The sequence below is a fragment of the Podarcis raffonei genome, chromosome 7, assembly GCF_027172205.1.
Source record: "Podarcis raffonei isolate rPodRaf1 chromosome 7, rPodRaf1.pri, whole genome shotgun sequence".
Lineage (NCBI taxonomy): Eukaryota > Metazoa > Chordata > Lepidosauria > Squamata > Lacertidae > Podarcis > Podarcis raffonei.
The window spans coordinates 14,118,628-14,137,507 of record NC_070608.1 but is presented as its reverse complement, the minus strand read 5'-3'; positions in this window follow the sequence as shown (position 1 = coordinate 14,137,507).

The window sequence follows — 18,880 nt, the reverse complement described above, 5'->3', positions numbered from 1 at the left end:
ATAAAGGTTAGGTAAAGGGTAAAGGGACCCCTGACCATTAGGTCCAGTTGTGACTGACTCTGGGGTTACGGCGCTCATCTCACTTTATTGGCTGAGGGAGCTGGCGTGCAGCTGCTGGGTCATGTTGCTAGCATAACTAAGCCGCTTCTGGCGAACCAGAGCGGCGCACGGAAACGCCATTTACCTTCCCACCGGAGCGGTACCTATTTATCTACTTGCACTTTGAGGTGCTTTCGAACTGCTAGGTTGGCAGGAGCAGGGACTGCACAACAGGAGCTCACCCCGTCGCAGGGATTTGAACCGCTGACCTTCTGATCGGCAAGTCCTAGGCTCTGTGGTTTAACCCACAGCGCCACCCGTGTCCCTCTTATAAAGCTTAGGCAGTATCTAAGGGGTGCAGTTGCACCGGTGCAACAAGATACATTGGCTGTTCCTGGAATCAGCCTATCAATTCTAAAAAGCTCAACCCTGCTTAGTGCTGAAGCTCAAGCTTACTGGAAGCAGTACTTTCTGCATAGGGTACTGTGGCTGCTCAACAGTGTGAGGAAAGACAGGCACTTTGAAAATGCTCAGAAGCATTCTTGCAAACGTCATCAACCGCTCATCGGCGCCATGACAATTGCAAAGAGGATCCCTGGCTGAGTTCCCAGATACTAGATGCAGCCCTCACACAAATTAAGCCTCGTATGCAAAACACCAGTCTCCCAGAACCCTCCAGTGCTCCTGCCTCACTCAACCCACCCCATTCTCTGACTGAAACCTCCCTTGCGGCAAGCCTCAGGGAACAGCAGCTCTCTTATCAGGCCCTTCACCCAGCGGAATTATCTTCGTCAGCTATTGTAGCTGTTACCTCTCACCAAGGTTATCGGAGAAAGCAGGAGCATGAAGGCCTATGTAACTTCAGCAGCCAATTCAACATCCTTCGGGGAGTTGTTTTGCCTACAGTTTGTTAGTCACTGTTTTGCTTCTTAATTGCTATGTATAAAGTCAATGCAAGTCTTAATAACCTTTTCAGGAGAAGCAGTAAATCACAAAATGATGCATTATGCAGTGCTCTGGGTCAGTGTCCCCATCAGCCAGCCCTTCTTCCTTGCATTCCCCCTCCCCTCTGTTTTTTCAGCTTCCCACCACTGATGCCAACAGATAACACAGTGATTTCACATTGGCGGACTTATATTTATTTGTTTAATTACAATATATACAGGCCACCTCATTAAGAGGTTCTCAGGGCATTGCTTCCCCCATAGCTGAAGCCTTGGATTCAAACAGAAATCAAACATTGCTCTTTATCTCTCTTCCTTGCTTGCTACTTTGCTTCTAGCTCACATCGCTCCAACTCTGCTCTCAGTTCTGGCTTTGTCTTTCTAACTACCCTTGAGTTGAGGTTGGGGGATGGGATTTGCCATCTCACACAGAGCCTTTTCCTTTGTTCCCTTAACAGCCCATAACCTTACCAGGAAGCTTGCCTGGCTGTTCAAAGAATTACCGTATTTTTCGCCCTATAGAACGCACTTTTCCCCCTCCAAAAATGAAGGGGAAATCTGTGTGCGTCCTATGGGGCGAATGCAGGCTTTCGCTGAAGCCTGGAGAGCGAGAGGGGTTGGTGTGCACCGACCCCTCTCACTCTCTAGGCTTCAGGAAGCTATCCGCAAGCCTTGGGAGCCCGTGGGAGTTCCCGCCAGGCTCCCACGGCTTGCGCAGAGCTGCCTGCACCCCGAAGCCCGGGCGTACTGAGCAGTCACGCCAGGCTTTGGGTAGCTCTGCGCAAGCCGCGGGAGCCCTCCCACAGCTTGCGCAGAGCTGCCTCTTACCCCGAAGCCCGGGCGTGCTGAGCAGTCACGCCAGGCTTTGGGTAGCTCTGCGCAAGCCGCGGAAGGCCTCCCACGGCTTGCGGAGAGCAGCCTGTTCTGGGGGCGAAATAATTTTTTTTCTTTATTTCCCCCCCAAAAAACTAGGTGCGCCCTATGGGCCGGTGCGCCCTATGGGGCGAAAAATATGGTAGAAGGCAGGGGAAAGACATTCAGCCTAAAAAAACCCCATAGCACTATGTATAGTGGAGTCCTCAAGCTGTGATCCGTTGGTCCACAAGCTTCATTCAGATCATCTGTGAATAAGTTCAGAACAGTCAGAACATCTGTAAAAGTGCCTCCTCTTGATTGATTTTACTGATACTTGAAATCAAAGCTGTTTTTGACGAGGGGTAGATTATCCAACAGGCTAATAGGGCCCTAGCATATGGCCAAGGATTTGCAGAAGATTATGTTTACAAGGCTACGGCCTTGTATCAGCAGGGGCTGATGGGAATTATAGTACAAAACATCTGGCTGACACCATGCTAGTGGAGGCCGTCCTCATTGCTGTAGATCAAACGGCTAATAAATGGACAACTACAGAAGGCCATTCGAAAGCTGGCAACTTGAAACCATGCACATTGTCAGGATTTGTGGGCAGTCATGCAAATTACTTTCTGTTATAATTTGAGGCAATTATGCAGATGTGTACGCAAAAGCAAATTTATGTGGTTACGTACACAAAAGGAAAGAAATAAGTCTCCTCTTCTAACAGAGCCCTGATATTCTGCCCTGTAGAAGACTAACCTGTTTTATAAAGATGAAAGATAAAAGAAAGGTGTGGTGAGGTTAGACTTAAATATGTACGCTTCCCAGACTGATGGTACACGGCAAATATGATTCATCAAGTACTTCTTCCCTTTGTTAAAAGGGCTATTAGGCAATTCTTAACAATTAATTGCCTATTGCCTATAATTATTGTTTCTGCTTTTGGATCCCATTCTTGGAAGCTCCTAAATATATTAGCTTGGAAGGGTGTCCTACTCATTTCATTTCTTTATTTTGATTTCTTTATTTATTTCCTTCAACTTGTAGCCCGCTGTTCATTGTGTAATCCACCCATGACAATCATCATTTAATGATCAACATAACTCACAGCTCAGATGTGCTTGGGCCCAGACTTTCAGAACAAACTAAAGACTCACTTGTTCACCCAGTCTTGGGTTGCGTTGTGGTTAAATAGGTACGTTAATTCTGTTAACCATATGGTTAAATAGGTGTGTCACTCCTTTCTCAGCAACGTCTACACTGGCTTGGTCACCTCCACAGAATGAAAGATGGCAGGATCCCCAAGGATGTGCTCTATGGAGAGCTGGCTTCAGGCACCAGGCTTGTTGGCAGACCAGCTGTGTTACAAAGATGTTGTTGGGAATCTGAATACGTGCAGCTACTCACACAGAGTCAATTAAGGTTTGGCAGACAGCCAAAAGGCAATGTGAAGGAGTAAGTCTGCCTGGTGATACAGAAGCATGGAGACAGCTCCATGATTGGTCAAGCTCTCTCAAGAGAATAATTATTAATGGCCTACTAACTAGTACGAGTGTCAGTGTAGGAGTTGGAGGTTGAGAGTTGAGAGTCATGTATGAGAGAGCTAGCTAAAGATCCATGTTCTGTTCTGTTCCTGTAAATAGTTCACTGTATAGAATACCTAACTACAAGTTCCTGGTTCTTGCTTCGTCCATCCTGTCTGCAGCCAAGTTGCCAATCGCTTTCGTGAACTCTGCGTTTCCTCTGCTAGGTCTGGCTAAGGTCCTGCAACTAGTCAGAAAGTTGCAAAACACCAATAGGTTTTGCCAATAGATGTCTGCAGACATGACGTGAAGGCTGGCAACATCAACTGTGCCATATGGGAATCCCTTGCAGACGACCACAGTGCCTGGAGACAGACAGTCAGGTCATGCATCCATAGCAATGACCAGAAGAGGGATGTCCGCTGGTAGGAGTGCAGAGAGAAGAAACGCCTTGGTGCATCTGCAGCAGCACATCTGGATGCCTTCATCTGCTCCAGCTGCAATGTACATGTGTCTCCAACCTCGGTCTCTACAGCCACAGCAGGTGCTGTAATCTTCCAACAGTTTGACTTCACCCACAAAGGCTCGCTCCTCCATTGTCTCCCAAGACAAACTGGTGCCAAACAAAGTCTGTTTACAATGGTGTGTTTTGTTGCTATATTACTATGCATTTTACTCCTCTTTTAGTGACATCGTACCCTGCTTTGGAACTAATGGTAGTGAACAGCAGCTTGATTTTTTAAAATAAATAAATCAGATACCATTAATCAGGGGCAGTCCAAAACATCTGGAGGGCACCAGGTTGGGGAAGGCGAGGCTAGAGCAAGGATGGGGAACTTGTGGCCTTTCAGACGTTGTTAGACTACAGCTCCCAGCAGTCATGAACACTGGTCATGCTGAATGGGAGCTGGAGTTCAACAACCTCTGAAGGGCCATGTCCCTGCTCTAGAAGCTGTCTGCCTACACAGTAAAAAGGGTTTGTTTTGTTGTTGTTTAGTCGTTTAGTCGTGTCCAACTCTTCGTGACCCCATGGACCAGAGCACGCCAGGCACTCCTGTCTTACACTGCCTCCCGCAGTTTGGACAAACTCATGCTGGTAGCTTCGAGAACGCTGTCCAACCATCTCGTCCTCTATTGTCCCCTTCTCCTTGTGCCCTCCATCTTTCCCAACATCAGGGTCTTTTCCAGGGAGTCTTCTCTTCTCATGAGGCGGCCAAAGTACTGGAGCCTCAGCTTCACGATCTGTCCTTCCAGTGAGCACTCAGGGCTGATTTCCTTAAGAGTGGATAGGTTTGATCTTCTTGCAGTCCATGGGACTCTCAAGAGTCTCCTCCAACACCATAATTCAAAAGCATCAATTCTTCGGCGATCAGCCTTCTTTATGGTCCAGCTCTCACTTCCATACATCACTACTGGGAAAACCATAGCTTTTATTATACGGACCTTTGTTGGCAAGGTGATGTCTCTACTTTTCAAGATGCTGTCTAGGTTTGTCATTGCTTTTCTGCCAAGAAGCAGGCGTCTTTTAATTTCGTGGCTGCTGTCACCATCTGCAGTGATCATGGAGCCCAAGAAAGTAAAATCTCTCACTGCCTCCATTTCTTCCCCTTCTATTTGCCAGGAGGTGATGGGAGGTGATGTAAAAAGGGTAAAGCTGCCCTATCAGAGAGGTGGGATGTGTTAATTTCCCTCTAATTGTCAGACAGCTTGCATAGGGCATCCATAAATGTGCTGGAATCCAGTTGTGTGTGTCAGCTGTGTGCCATTCTCTAAGCATCTGGACAACCTATTTTTATACATCGCCAAATTTTATTTTATTTTATTCTGGAGCTCTTTTTCCTGGAAAGGAAGTGTCTTGGGAGAACTCAGACCATCCAGATGGCATCTCCCTGCTGCTTTTCTGGTGACCATACGTGGTGTTACATCTTTTATTCGGCTCAGCCATCGGATGAGAAGCACCGGCTTTCGATGCTGCAAAGGCACATATTTTTTCCTTTCAAGTACAACAGCTGCAGTGAATTAATGCTGAGTTCTCAGTCTCAGTTACAGATGTCACAAGCGCTCTTTATTTTAAAGTGAATGCTTTGTAATTTGTTCAGCCTTCAGGGGAGAAAGGAAAAGAATGAAAAAAAAAATGAAAAGTGGGCGTTGATCTGGCCCTCTGGTATTTTGAGTTCAAACAAGTTTAGGTCAGGTACTTGAATGGGGTTTTAAAATGACATTTTATTGTACGCCTCTTTAATCCATTCTTTCTACTCTGATTCTAAGTCCATGGCATTGAAGGTTTTGATGATATAGATGCCTTTCAGCTTTCCAGTGTGCTCTTTTTCTCAGAACTCTGGTTCCAGGGTACTCCCCCTGCCGGTATTGCAAGCCGTGTACACATGACGTTAGCAGTAATTCCATCCGATCCTGCAGTTTCTTGAGAAATACTGCCGTTTGATGTGTCTTTCCTCAAACCAAACTTCCATTCAATTTGAAAAAGAAAGCCGCAGTCATTTCGCAGTTAAGCTGAGGTGTGCACATTTGAGGCAGCCTTTGCGCATGTGCAAATGATGACACATCTGCAGGTGACAGTTTCGCAATGGAAGGTTGGGGAGGTTGCAGGGGCAAGGCAAGCAAGCTAGGTAATGTACCATATTTTTCGCTCCATAAGACACACCTGACCATAAGACGCACCTAGTTTTTAGAGGAGAAAAACAAGAAAAAAAATATTCTGAATGAAACAGTGGGTGTATGATTTTTGTGGTTCATGCTGTGGCCACAGACATATGATTTGACAGTGAGTTTGGGGTAGCCCAATACAAAAATCCTGAGAATCCATGTGGATCCGTGCTTTGTAACCATTTTTTTGCGCCATTGCAGCCCCACAAAACAGTGAATGTGTGATTTCTTTGGTGCAGGCTATAGCCATGGACATGCTGAGGATCCATGGGCTTTTACCTCCCCCCTCCCAGGCAGCCTCCTTTATTGCTAGCATCCCTTATCTCCTTCCCGATCGCTTACCAATCGGCTGCTTCCTTTCAACCCCCCCTCCAGAACAGATTATGGTTGTAAGTAGAGGTTCCACTGTACAGTGTAAGCTGGAATATTGCAGCACAAGGATTGGGAACCTCAAATCAAATCAAATCAAATCAGAAACCCATATGGCTTCTGGTAGAATTGTAGAGTTGAAAGGGACATCTGGGTCATCTAGTCCAGGCCCCTGCAATGCAGGAATCTCAACTCAAGCATCCCTGACAGGTGGCCATCCAACTTCTGCTTAAACACCTCCATGGAAGAAAAGTCCACAGCCTCCCGAGGGAAAATGCAGCCCTCTGGCTGTGAAAGGGCCCCCACCAAGTGTAGCCTGAGGGCATGCAGCAAAATAGAGGCCCCTCCTTGTTTCACGAGACAATACATATTTTATTTCCTACACGGAAGTGCTTTAACAACTGAATTGGCCCCATGGGAAGACAGTGCAGTTGTTGGCACCCTTCTATCTCTTATATAAATTTTATTAGTTTTTTAACATATCATTTTCAACAGTAATTAAACATACGTTTACATCTTATTCAATTTTTTTGACTTGCATCAGTCCTGTCTGAAAATTTTCGAATCTAATCTCTTAGTATGCATTTCTTATTTTCCCTATTACATTTCAAACGCATAACCAATATCTCTATCTTTTTCTACTTTGTAGCACTTTGTATATTTCTCTTTACAAAACTTCTTGTAGTCCTACTAGCGTAATTTGTTGATTACAGTTGCTCTTCAAATAATTCATATACTTCTTCCAATCTTCTGTAAATCTCTGGTCCCGCAGGTTTCGAATCCTTCCTGTCCTTTTGTGCAATTCTGCATAGTCCATTAATTTCGTCTGCCGTTCTTCTTTCGTCGGAATTTCTTCTTGCTTCCATTTCTGGGCTAACAGTACTCTTGCCACCGTTGCTGGCACCCTTCTATCTCAAAAGACAATGGAGTGTGCCTCTGGGGGTGAAGTCCAACTACTGGAGAATCACAGCGGCTGCTGTGGCTGGAGAGACCAGTAAGTCATAACTGCTGCCTCCTGCTTTGTTTTTGCTTCATTAGCAGCACTGACCTCTCTGGGACACAAGCCTGGACAGTGTGTATGGAGATCCTGGACTGCCCAGATGACAAGACACACACAGCCCCAGCCTCATTGATGTGGTCCAAAGGAAAGCAGAGCAATATATTTTCACCAGCTTGGCTGCAGGATTTGCCAGAAGGAGGTGCACAAGACACCATCCAACCACCTTAGGGAGAGAGAATGATCACATTGATATTAATGTGCAGAATTTAAAATTCCATCGCCCTGTTCATGGCATGGAGACACAGTGATTGGGAAGGTTGCATCTGTTGAATTTCTGCCTGCCACACATAGCTTCTGTTAGGGTTTGTGTGAGTAAAGTGGCAAGCACTTTTCCAAGCTCACTTTAGATTGGCAGCCCACTGACATATTCATTTCGACAGGCGAAAATTCCACCAAGGCAATTTTCCCTATCATCACTAGCAAATTACATACTGTAGATGCAAATAAAAGATCTTGAAATGATGAAGCAATGTGATTGGCATGGAAGGAGGTAACCTGGCTGGTTTTCAAACATTTTATGAGGTTGCATAGAAGATAAGTAGGGGCTTGTTCCTTTAAAAAGTTAACTTAAAGAAGTTGATAGAAGGAAAGTTTCATTTTCCTTCCTCTCCCCGTACCTCCACAGCAGCCATCTGTGACCCACAAAACCTCTCCAGGGACCTTTCTGAACAATGTGAGCCAGGACACAGGGAGATGCTGAAGAAGGGAGACCTCAAATCAGCCAGTCATTCAGATAGCATCTAGAAGAAATGATTCGCTTGAATTTCAAAGATCTCTAAGAAATCTTTAAAAGCATCTCAACTGCCATAGGGTTGGGGAGAGCAAGGAAATACGGTCAACACAGAAAATGCCACAGGATGATGGATATGCTAGTGCAGCGTTGGGAATGTGTGGCTTTCCAGATACAATTGGCCTCCAGTTCCCATCAGCCCCATCCAGCATGGCCAGTGGTCAGGGATTATGGGAGTTGTAGTCTTAACAGCTTCTGGAGGGCAATAGGTTCCTCGTTCCTGTGCAAGTGGATGGCAAGAAGCAACACCGAGAGGGCCTTTTTGGTGACTGCCCCCAGACACTGCAACTCCCTCCCTAGAGAAGTTAGGCTGGCTCCCTCCTTGTCTTTCTGCCAGCAGGTGAAGGAAGACATCTTGTTCCAGCGCACTTTTGGGAAATGACTGCTTTTAATGAAATGGCTTGTACCATGCTGTTTTTATTGTAATTATCAGTATGCTTTTAATGGGGTGGGTGGGTGTGGGTGGGTGTAGTTTTAACTATGATTGTTTTCCCCTGTGTTTTTAATTGTTCTTATTTTTATCTGTAAGCTGCTTTGGGTCCCTGTTTAATTATCTTGCTTTAAATGTGGAACTATTGCGGGTAGCAGCATCATTCTTGTTTGATTCTGAATGCAGAATTTGCATTGTAATTTTCTTATCGTTTCCTTTTGGTTAGATTTTGGTTGAAATATTAAGCGGAATATATATTAATTAAATAGACAAATGTTTTTATATGAGAGCTTTCTCTTTGGCTGGTATCCTGGAGGAGCACGGGGAAAGATGAAATGAAGGGTAGCTTTTTCCCTCCTTAAAAACTGTGACCCAAAGTGTCCTAGAAAGTGCAGAATATGGTTTGGAGCTGGATGTGCTTTTAAAAGTTGTGATATTCAGAGGCAATTAAAAAAAAAATTCTATTGCCCGCCCCCACATTCCTGGCATGACTTAATTTGAGAAAGCTAGTGCTGTTGCCATTCTTCCCTTCACCTAGAGGGCTTTATTTGCAAGCAAAGATGAAAAGAAAGAATTCCAACTGAGAACACTGCCTTTGGGTAAGTCATAAAGTATCTATGAACTTCTCTACTGATTTCATATGGAGGTCATTCTATACAGCAGCCAATAAACCAAAAAGTAATATCTGTCTTCCTCACAGAGTGTTTTCTTTTTAATGTGTTACATTTATGTCTTGCCTTCCTTCAGGCAGAAATGAACCACAGTGTTCATCATAAAACCACAGTTTTATAAGGTCTGGTCCTCATGGCTTGTTTTTATACAGAAAACTCCATGCTATTGACCGGGGATGCATCTATTATGTTTTAACAGAGGAATGGGTACACCAGTATATTTATTCTGTCTCAAGATAGGTAAAGGTAAAGGGACCCCTGACCAATAGGTCCAGTCGTGACCGACTCTGGGGTTGCGGTGCTCATCTCGCTTTACTGGCCGAGGGAGCCGGCGTACAGCTTCCAGGTCATGTGGCCAGCATGACTAAGCCGCTTCTGGTGAACCAGAGCAGCGCACGGAAACGCCATTTACCTTCCCGCTGGAGCGGTACCTATTTATCTACTTGCACTTTGACGTGCTTCCGAACTGGAGGTTGGCAGGAGCAGGGACTGCGCAACGGGAGCTCACCCCATCAAGGGGATTCAAACCACCGACCTTCTGATCGGCAAGTCCTAGGCTCTGTGGTTTAACCCACGTCCCGTTTGTCTCAAGATGCACTTGGGAAAATCAATCCCTGTTTCTGCTTCCTGGTTCTTGGTTTAAAATTGGCACAGCCATTCTCATGTCGCAAAAATCCACTCATCTTCATACAAGTGTCTTTTCCAGCCACCGTAAGAACTGCCAAGGCTGAAGAGCCCCTCATAAACTCTAGAGAAGTGGTTTCACACTCTGCTTCTTAAACAGCTTCTGAAGTAGCAACAGTACTCACACCATTCTGTGGAGATTAATTTCATCCTGTGGTGATAATCATTTAGCGGCAGGGCATTTACCCAAACAAACTTTTGCATAGCCATATGGGAAGCGTAGGTCGGAAGCACCATATGGATGTAACCTGGTTGTTCTTTAACACCTCGTGGAAAATCAGCAGTGCTATAAAGCAACACTCTCCTCTCCCCCCAGTCTAAAAATATGCAATCTTAACAGAAGCACAAAAATATGGACACAAGATCTACAGGGGACTGATCTAGTCTGTTCCTAACTTCCAGTACAGAAGGAGTTGGCAACCTTTTCCTGCTTTTCCTGGGGTAAGGTAAAGGTAAAGGACCCCTGGAGGGTGAAGCCCAGTCAAAGGCGACTATGGGATGTGGTGCTCATCTCGCTTTCAGGCCAAGGGAGCCGGCATTTGTCCACAGACAGCTTTCTGAGTCATGTGGCCGGTATGACTAAACCGCTTCTGGTGCAATGGAACACTGTGACAGAAACCAGAGAGCACGGAAACGCCATTTACCTTCCCACTGCAGCGGTACCTATTTATCTACTTGCACTGGCGTGCTTTTGAACTGCTAGGTTGGCAGAAGCTGGGACAGAGCAACGGGAGCTCACCCTGTCGCGGGGATTCGAACCACCGACCTTCTGAGCGGCAAGCCCAAGAGGCTCAGTGGTTTAGATCACAGCGCCACCTGCTCCTTTTGCTGAATGAGCCTGAAGCTCATTTCTTCTCCTGATAGTAATTCTATGCTTCTCCATAGCAATTATGAGCTCAGACAGTGCATTTTGCCTCTCCTGATCAAATGGCTTCACAAACACCATCTATTTGGAATGCAAATGCATTGCACCCAATCACCCATGGCATTTACTCTCAATGTAGAATCACTGTGATGTCTGAAGGAACACTGCTGATTAGCAGTTAATGTTATTTCCTAAATATTGTTGCACAGCACCTGATTCTCTGAGTGGTGAGAGATTCTAGGGGTTCCAGGTGCTTACCTAAGGTTTGTGTTTCTTTTGGGAAAGAGGTACAGCGGAGACTGTGGTTTCTCCATGATATATGATTCATTGAAGGGGTTCACAGCATTAACACCACAAAAGGGACTTGTTTCTCTCCCATAGCCACAGCCTTGGATTCAAACAGAAATCAAACACTGCTTTCAGACGTTGCTGTAAATCTCTTTCTTGCTACCTTCTAGCTCACACTGCAAAACTCAACTCCAAACTCTGGCTTTGACCATTGAGAAGAGTGATTTTCTTTGGTTTGTGGGTTGTTGGGGTTTTTGTTTTGTTTCTTTTGTTTGGGGTTGGTTTTTTTTTTTTTTGCTTTGTTCCTGTTTTTATTATGTATTTTTCTCTCTTGCATTTTTATGTTTGCTTTTGAGAGACTGCCCATGTTAAATTGCACTTCAGTTTCTAGAACCATTATTCTTCATGTGAAACAAGCCTACCACCTTGTGGCAAAACAGAGGTATAAAATGCATGACCACCGAGTGAATGGAATGCTATCACTTCTGCACAAAAGTTTCAATGCTGATATGTTGGTTGCTGGGTGTGATGCTGGGACGTTTCTTGTGGTTGCTATTGAGTAGGGTTGCCATATTTCAAAAAGTGACAATCTGGGCACAAAAGTTATTGATGCCCAAAGTTGCCATACATCTGGATTTTGCCAGACATTCCTGCGATTTCCACCCAGACACTGCTTTCGACTGCAGTGTTCCGGCTATTGCCAATCCTGGACCAACTGATGCATCAGGTGAGATGCATCTCTCCAGTGTCCTCCATTGCCATTTGTTCCACTTTTGTAAACACCCTATTTTTCAGTTTTAGTCCATTTCTCAACTTTTGATGAATGCTTTGCTTGCATGATTAATCACTCTCACATAAGATGCCTGCAGCGATCATATCAAAATCCAACACACACATTTTTTTGCTGAACAAGCACTTATTACATTGATGATGATGATACCATTAAAGCAACATTGGCTATACAGGTTAGTATTGCCGGCTTTATCAGTAAAGTTAAAATGTTTGGGCTACTTTGTTTCAGCCCTTGAGTGGATAACTTGTGACAGGCACCCTCCACCCCAATTCCACACTTGGAAACATTTGTGGCAGCCTTTCTCAACCTGTGGGTCCCCAGATGTTGTTGAACTACGACTCCCATCACCCCTAGCTAGCAAGGTCAGAGCTCAGGGATGATGGGAGTTGTAGTCCAACAACATCTTGGGACCCACAGGTTGAGAATCGCTGTATGGGCTTCCGCAGGATACTATTCTCACCCCAGTGCTGTTTAATATCTGTACGAAGCCGCTGGATGCGGTCATTAGATGTTTTGGAGCTTGGTGTCACCAGAATGCGGATGACACGCAGCTCTACTTCCTCATAACATCTGAATCCAGAGAGGCTGTGAAAGTTTTGGATAGGTGTCTGAATGAAGTGGTGGACTGGATGAGGGCCCATAAACTGTGTTTGAATCATGGATATATGGAGGCTCTTTGCGTGGGTTGTTCCCGTGTTCAGGAAATTGGCAAGTTACCTGCTCTGGATGGGGTTCCACACCCTCTGAAGGAGCAAGTATGTAGTTTGGGGTTATTCGTGGATACCAATTTGCCCCTAGAGGCCCAAGTGTCCTCTGTGGCTATGAGTGCCTTTAACCAGCTTGATTTGGTTCACCAACTACCACCATTTCTGAACAGGAATAGTCTGCCCACTGCAGTCCATGCATTGGTAACCTTGGGTCTAGATTACTGCAATGCGCTGTATGTGGGGCTGCCCTTGGGTCTGGTTCGGAAACTAGCTGGTGCAGAATGTCGTGGCCTGATTGCCAATGGGACGCTCTTGATAAAGCATCTGCACCGGGTGCTCATCTGCTACCGAACCAGCTTCAAGGTCTTTGTATTGATTTTCAAATCCCTTTACAACTTGGGTTCAGGATACCTCAGGGACCACCTGAACAGGGGAGGATTTAGGGCTGTGCAAATCCTGGGTGCCGAGTCAAGAGGGCGCTGTCTCAAAGACCTGTATGTGTGGAGCTGGGCTTTGGGAAGGAGGTGTGAGACTCTGGCAAGGTCCTAGAGTCTTCAACTTCCTTCCCAAAGCCTAGTTAGCACTTTCCCAGCTTTGAGAAGGAGGTAGGAGGGCTCTAGGGCTTTGGCAAAGCCCTCAAGCCTTTCCTTTCCAAAGCTACAGTAGGTGCCTCCTTGCCCATCTTTGGGAAGGCAGTGGAGGGGCTGATCCCACGATTTTGGCCTCGCACAGGGCACCATTGTACCCAAGTCTGCCACTGACCTGAACCTTTATATTCCAGTTTGATTACTGAGATCATCTGCAAGAGCATCTCTGGTCATTCCCTAAGTTGGTGAAGCTCATTTGGCAGCTATGAGAAACCAAGCATTGAGTGTCATCGGCCAAGTCCTGTGGAACACCTTGCCAAGAGATTCAGTGGCTGCCTTCTGTGCCATCTTTTAAACGCTTGCTGAAAACTTTTCTATTCTACCAGTCCTATGCAGGCATTTAAGAGTACATCCTCCACAATAATCTCATAGACTCATAAAATTCTAGAGTAGGAAGAGACCCTGAGGATCATTTGCTTTTAACTTGCTTTTAGCTTTTTTATTATTTTATTGTCTGGTTTATATTGTTGCAATACACTGTGATATATTTTTAAGATACAGCAGTACAGTATATATATATATTTTATAAATACTGTAAATGAATAAATAACAGATCTGTCCTGAAAATTCATGTGGATTTGTCATTCAAAAATGATTCTTCCTAAGTCAGCATGACTTAGCAGCTTTGCTTTTGCAGCAGAAGCAACACAGAAACCTATAATTACAGTATGTATACACAGTTGAGCCTTACTGATTCTCAGACTGATTTACAGAATTACAGCAGAGGTATTAGGGTTTCACACCAGAAATTTGCCACAAATATCCAAGATCCCCACCCCCAAACCAAAAAACTAAAATCTGGATCTGTTTAGAACTCATTCAAAATTAGAGACTAAAAATGTGCCATGTTTCAAACAGTGAAAATCCAGACAGAAAAGTTGTTGATTTTTTTTTGGCGAAGTTGTTGGGCTTCTTCCTTTTTTTTCCTTTTTCTTTAGTCTTGGCCAAAAGTTATTGAGCTTTTTGGGCAAAATTGGACAAAAAAAGCCGTTTTGGAGCAAATACTGCTGCCGACTGCAGTATTCCGGATATGTCCAGCCTCTCAAGGCAAAAAATTGTGGTGGAGAGAAAGAGAATGGTTCAAGTTCTTCCTGGCCACACAGTAAGCTGAAATTTAGCATGTACATAATCTGCAACACACTAACCTCTAAAATAAAAGCACATATATCACATTCGTTCCTTAAAAATAGATAACAGGTGTGTTATTGTACTGAATTTCCTTGACATGGTAAATGGCATTTTACAATGCCCCACACTCCCATTTTGGGAAACCAGCAAAATTAAATTCCCTCCAGTTAATCTCACCTGTATCAAACAAGGAGGCATCTGTCATTCTTTTTTCCTGACCATTTCTTTTCAGGAGGTCCCCCCCCCCAAAAAAAAAAATTTTGGTGGGTATTATTTGCCTGCCTGTCTCCATGGTAATTATTCATGTTTCCAGGGAGACTACAGTAATTACAAGTTGGGTGTGTGATGTCTTCCATGCTCTGCCCTGATGTATTTTTTACAACTCCTATCTGGATTACTCTCTGACTTTTAATATATTGGTTTGTACTATCAGCAGTGGATGATGCCCATTATCCAATCATGAAGGGGCAAGGTTTTAAAAATGAAGTGCACCCATAAATATCTCTTTTTGGGGGTCCTGCTTAGCAATTATTTTCTTAGCCATGCAGCAAAGAAAGTATCTGCCTAAGAAAAATCTATATTTTGCAATTTGCATACTTTTTTTCTTTTTGGCTCCACTTCTGTTTTATAATAAACCACTGTTTGCTGAATCTGTCTGACTAGGCAACAGTATTGCACACCCATATTATGAAATAGATTGCCTAAGATTGCATAGCTCTTTTATGAGACTTCATGCCCAGAAGCAAGGGGAACTGAGATTGACTTTGCTGAGATCAAAAGAAGGTCCACGGGTTTCAAAACAATCCTTCGTCACCCCTTGTGTTTCTTTTGGTTCATCCAAGTGAAATAATAATACAATTAAAATACAGAAAAAGAATTTGTAAGGTTGTAACGTTGATGCTGGGGGACGCGGGTGGCACTGTGGGTTAAACCACAGAGCCTAGGACTTGCCGATCAGAAGGTTGGCGGTTCAAATCCCCGCAACGGGGTGAGCTCCCGTTGCTCGGTCCCTGCTCCTGCCAACCTAGCAGTTCGAAAGCATGCCAGTGCAAGTAGATAAATAGGTACCGCTCTGGCGGGAAGGTAAACGGCATTTCCGTTTGCTGCTCTGGTTTGCCAGAAGCGGCTTAGTCATGCTGGCCCCATGACCCGGAAGCTGTACACTGGCTCCCTCGGCCAATAAAGCGAGATGAACGCCGCAACCCCAGAGTCAGTCACGACTGGACCTAATGATCAGGGGTCCCTTTACCTTTACTAATGTTGATGTTTATTGTTCCGATGCATTATAAAAAAATTACCATTGCTGGAAAAACTTGCTTGGTTATTAGTTAAGGGTTTGTCTAAAATATGTAATTTAAATAATAACTTGTGTAGTGTAACATCAGCTTGGCCAGGCGTCCCAACTATAGGCAGCTGCTAAACACACACAAAATCTTATGCTTTGTATACAGGCAGTTGTGCATAACACAGGGCTGCTATATTTAAAAAAATCACCCAATCTTGGGGCCGGGGCCAAAATTATGGCCCCACTCTTGTCTGTACTTAGGTACGCCTTAAGCAGATGAGTTAAACACGCATAGGGCTATTGAAAATGTGGTATTTTGCTTCTACTAAATCCCAGAAGCAAAAAAGTTTTCTTATAAAACAGGCCAGGAGCATTTCAACAGAAAGTGAGCCAAAACCGCATACTAGACAGAATGTCAGGGTGTAGGAGTTTTGTTGCTTCTACTAGCTTAAGTTTGGGGCTATGCGCACTTTCAGTATCAACCAGGAATGTGTATTTCTGCTTGTGGAATGCAAGCTTCATTTACTAGTAAGTTATATAATTGTGCAAGTTATATAATACTGTACACAGCCGTTCACCGAGTTGTTTGGGGGAGGATATCGAATGAGAGGGCTTGGTACTAGGACTTTATGGTTCTATGTGTACATACATGATAACTCAGCTCTAAAGATTTGCCTGGCCCCAATGCAAAAGTTATGTCTGCTTATCATCCTCTGCCAGTAATATTCAAAGATTTTTTCTTTTGAAATTCTTTATATTCTTCCTTTTAAGGTACAAGCTCTCATAGGGTGCGTTACAAAACAATTAAGAATACAATATAGCAAATTTTAAAACAAACCAGATTTAAAACCGTCAAAAGAGCAACAGTTAAAACATGAAGCTTGCATTGAGCTATAAAAAACGTAAGTGGAATAAAAACTTTTTCTGACATTCACTTAAAACCAATGGAACAGCCATACATGCTTCCTGTAGGATGAAGTTTCAAAGCTGTGGAGGCGCCACTGAAAAATTTTGCCCTAGTATCTGTCAGTCTGATGGTTCTTGACAGCAGGCCGGAGGATTAAGCTCCAAAGGCCAATCACAAAGCCCAGGCAGATTCATATGACAGCATGTCTTTATTGTATCAAATGATTCGTGGCTAAGGGGGCTTATCTAACCATCCCAGCTCAGCAGCAACCCAGCAACCTGGGCAGAGCCCAGAGTATCTTAAGCGAGTTAAGGTCCGTGTAGTTAAAGCTATGGCTTTCCCAGTTAGTGATGTATGGAAGTGAGAGCTGGACCATAAAGAAGGCTGATCGCCAAAGAATTGATGCTTTTGAATTATGGTGCTGGAGGAGACTCTTGAGAGTCCCATGGACTGCAAGAAGATCAAACCTCTCCACTCTGAAGAAAATCAGCCCTGAGCGCTCACTGGAAGCACAGATCCTGAAGCTGAGGCTCCAATACTTTGGCCACCTCATGAGAAGAGAAGACTCCCTGGAAAATACCCTGATGTTGGGAAAGATGGAGGGCACAAGGAGAAAGGGATGACAGAGGACGAGATGGTTGGACAGTATTCCCTAAGCTACCAGCATGAGTTTGACCAAATTGTGGGAGGCAGTGGAAGACAGAAGTGCCTGGCGTGCTCTGGTCCATGGGGTCACAAAGAGTCGGACACGACTAAACGACTAAACAACAACAACAAAACCATGCAAAAAATGGGCTTTCCAGGGATGGGACCAAATGGGCAGTTAGGATGGATCCAAAGCCTGTTCAGTTTAGTCACTTGACCTAACAAGTCAGAATAAGTGAAGATGGCAAAAATAGTGGCATACTGTAACTCAAACACTATCCTAAAGTCTTGTGCTTCCTCTAATAGGCTTAGGCTGGCTCAGACATCAGTCGCTCTGTGGCTGAATGGAGTTTGGATCTGGTGCAACTTAATGCTGTCTTAATTTAAGCCAATTTATTTATGCCAGCTTTTTATGTATACGACTGCTACCTTAGGTTGTAATCTTGTAATCTTATCTTGGAAGTAAGCCCCACGGAATCAATGGAACGTACTTCTGACTAAACAGGCTTCATGTTGCCCTTGAATACACTCGCCTGCTTTGGGACCACATCCCACCGTTTTGCTCCTATATAGTTCGTTGTGAAATTCTGAAAAACAACAACATACTGTTTGGGATCTAAATTTGGGATTTGAGAAGGGAAACAACATGGCTGTTTTTCTTTGATGGGGGAGGGAAAATGTATACTCCATTTCAAAACTAAAATGTCTAAAATTATTTACTTGGGTGTGCCAGCAATTACACGCCATGAAAGCAATCGCAGTAACAAGAACCCTTTTTGGATCAGGTCAGCCACCAGGTGCAGCATCCTTTCCAACAATATTCCAGCGAGATGCTTCTAAAACCCACAAACACCTTATATTTTTGACTGTTCTTATGTTCATCTGGGTATAAACAGGGCTGGATTTAGGTTTGATGAGGCCCTAAGCTACTGAAGGTAATGGGGCCCTTTATATGTCCAGCTGTCCTTTGTCAACAACAAATTGTCGCTTTTTGTGTGTGCTGAATATGCCAAATGGTAATTTAGGACCTAATAGGTATCTAAAGCCATTTGCACACAACAAAATATGTATTTTATCAAAGTAATTGTTGCACTGAAATACAATTAAGAAGTATATTAATAGTGAAATAATTATTAAGCTCTAACTTAAAATGACTCTTTATTCATAATAAACTTAATAATGCAGACACATTGGCATTTGACAATAACAAAAGTTCCTTTAGAAACACAATTAGAAAGACTCATAATCTAGAAACTTGCTATACCATGAAATAATTGTAGGTTTTATTTGTTTTTTATCTTCTATTTTGGAAATGTACACCCAGTTTTTTTCCTTGAAATTTTTTTGGGGGCCCCAAGAGAGTGCGGCCCTAAGCTATACAGTAGCTTATTTAGTTTATGCGTAAATACGGCACTGCGTATAAATATTTAAATATTTAAAAGTAGGCACCTTTTATTCTTTTCAGCGCCTGCTTAAAAACATCCTCGTTTAGACAAGCCTAGTCAGAGGACAGTGTTCTTGAAGTTACAAACATGAGTCTGACCAAACTGCGGGAGGCAGTGGAAGACAGAAGTGCTCTGGTCCAT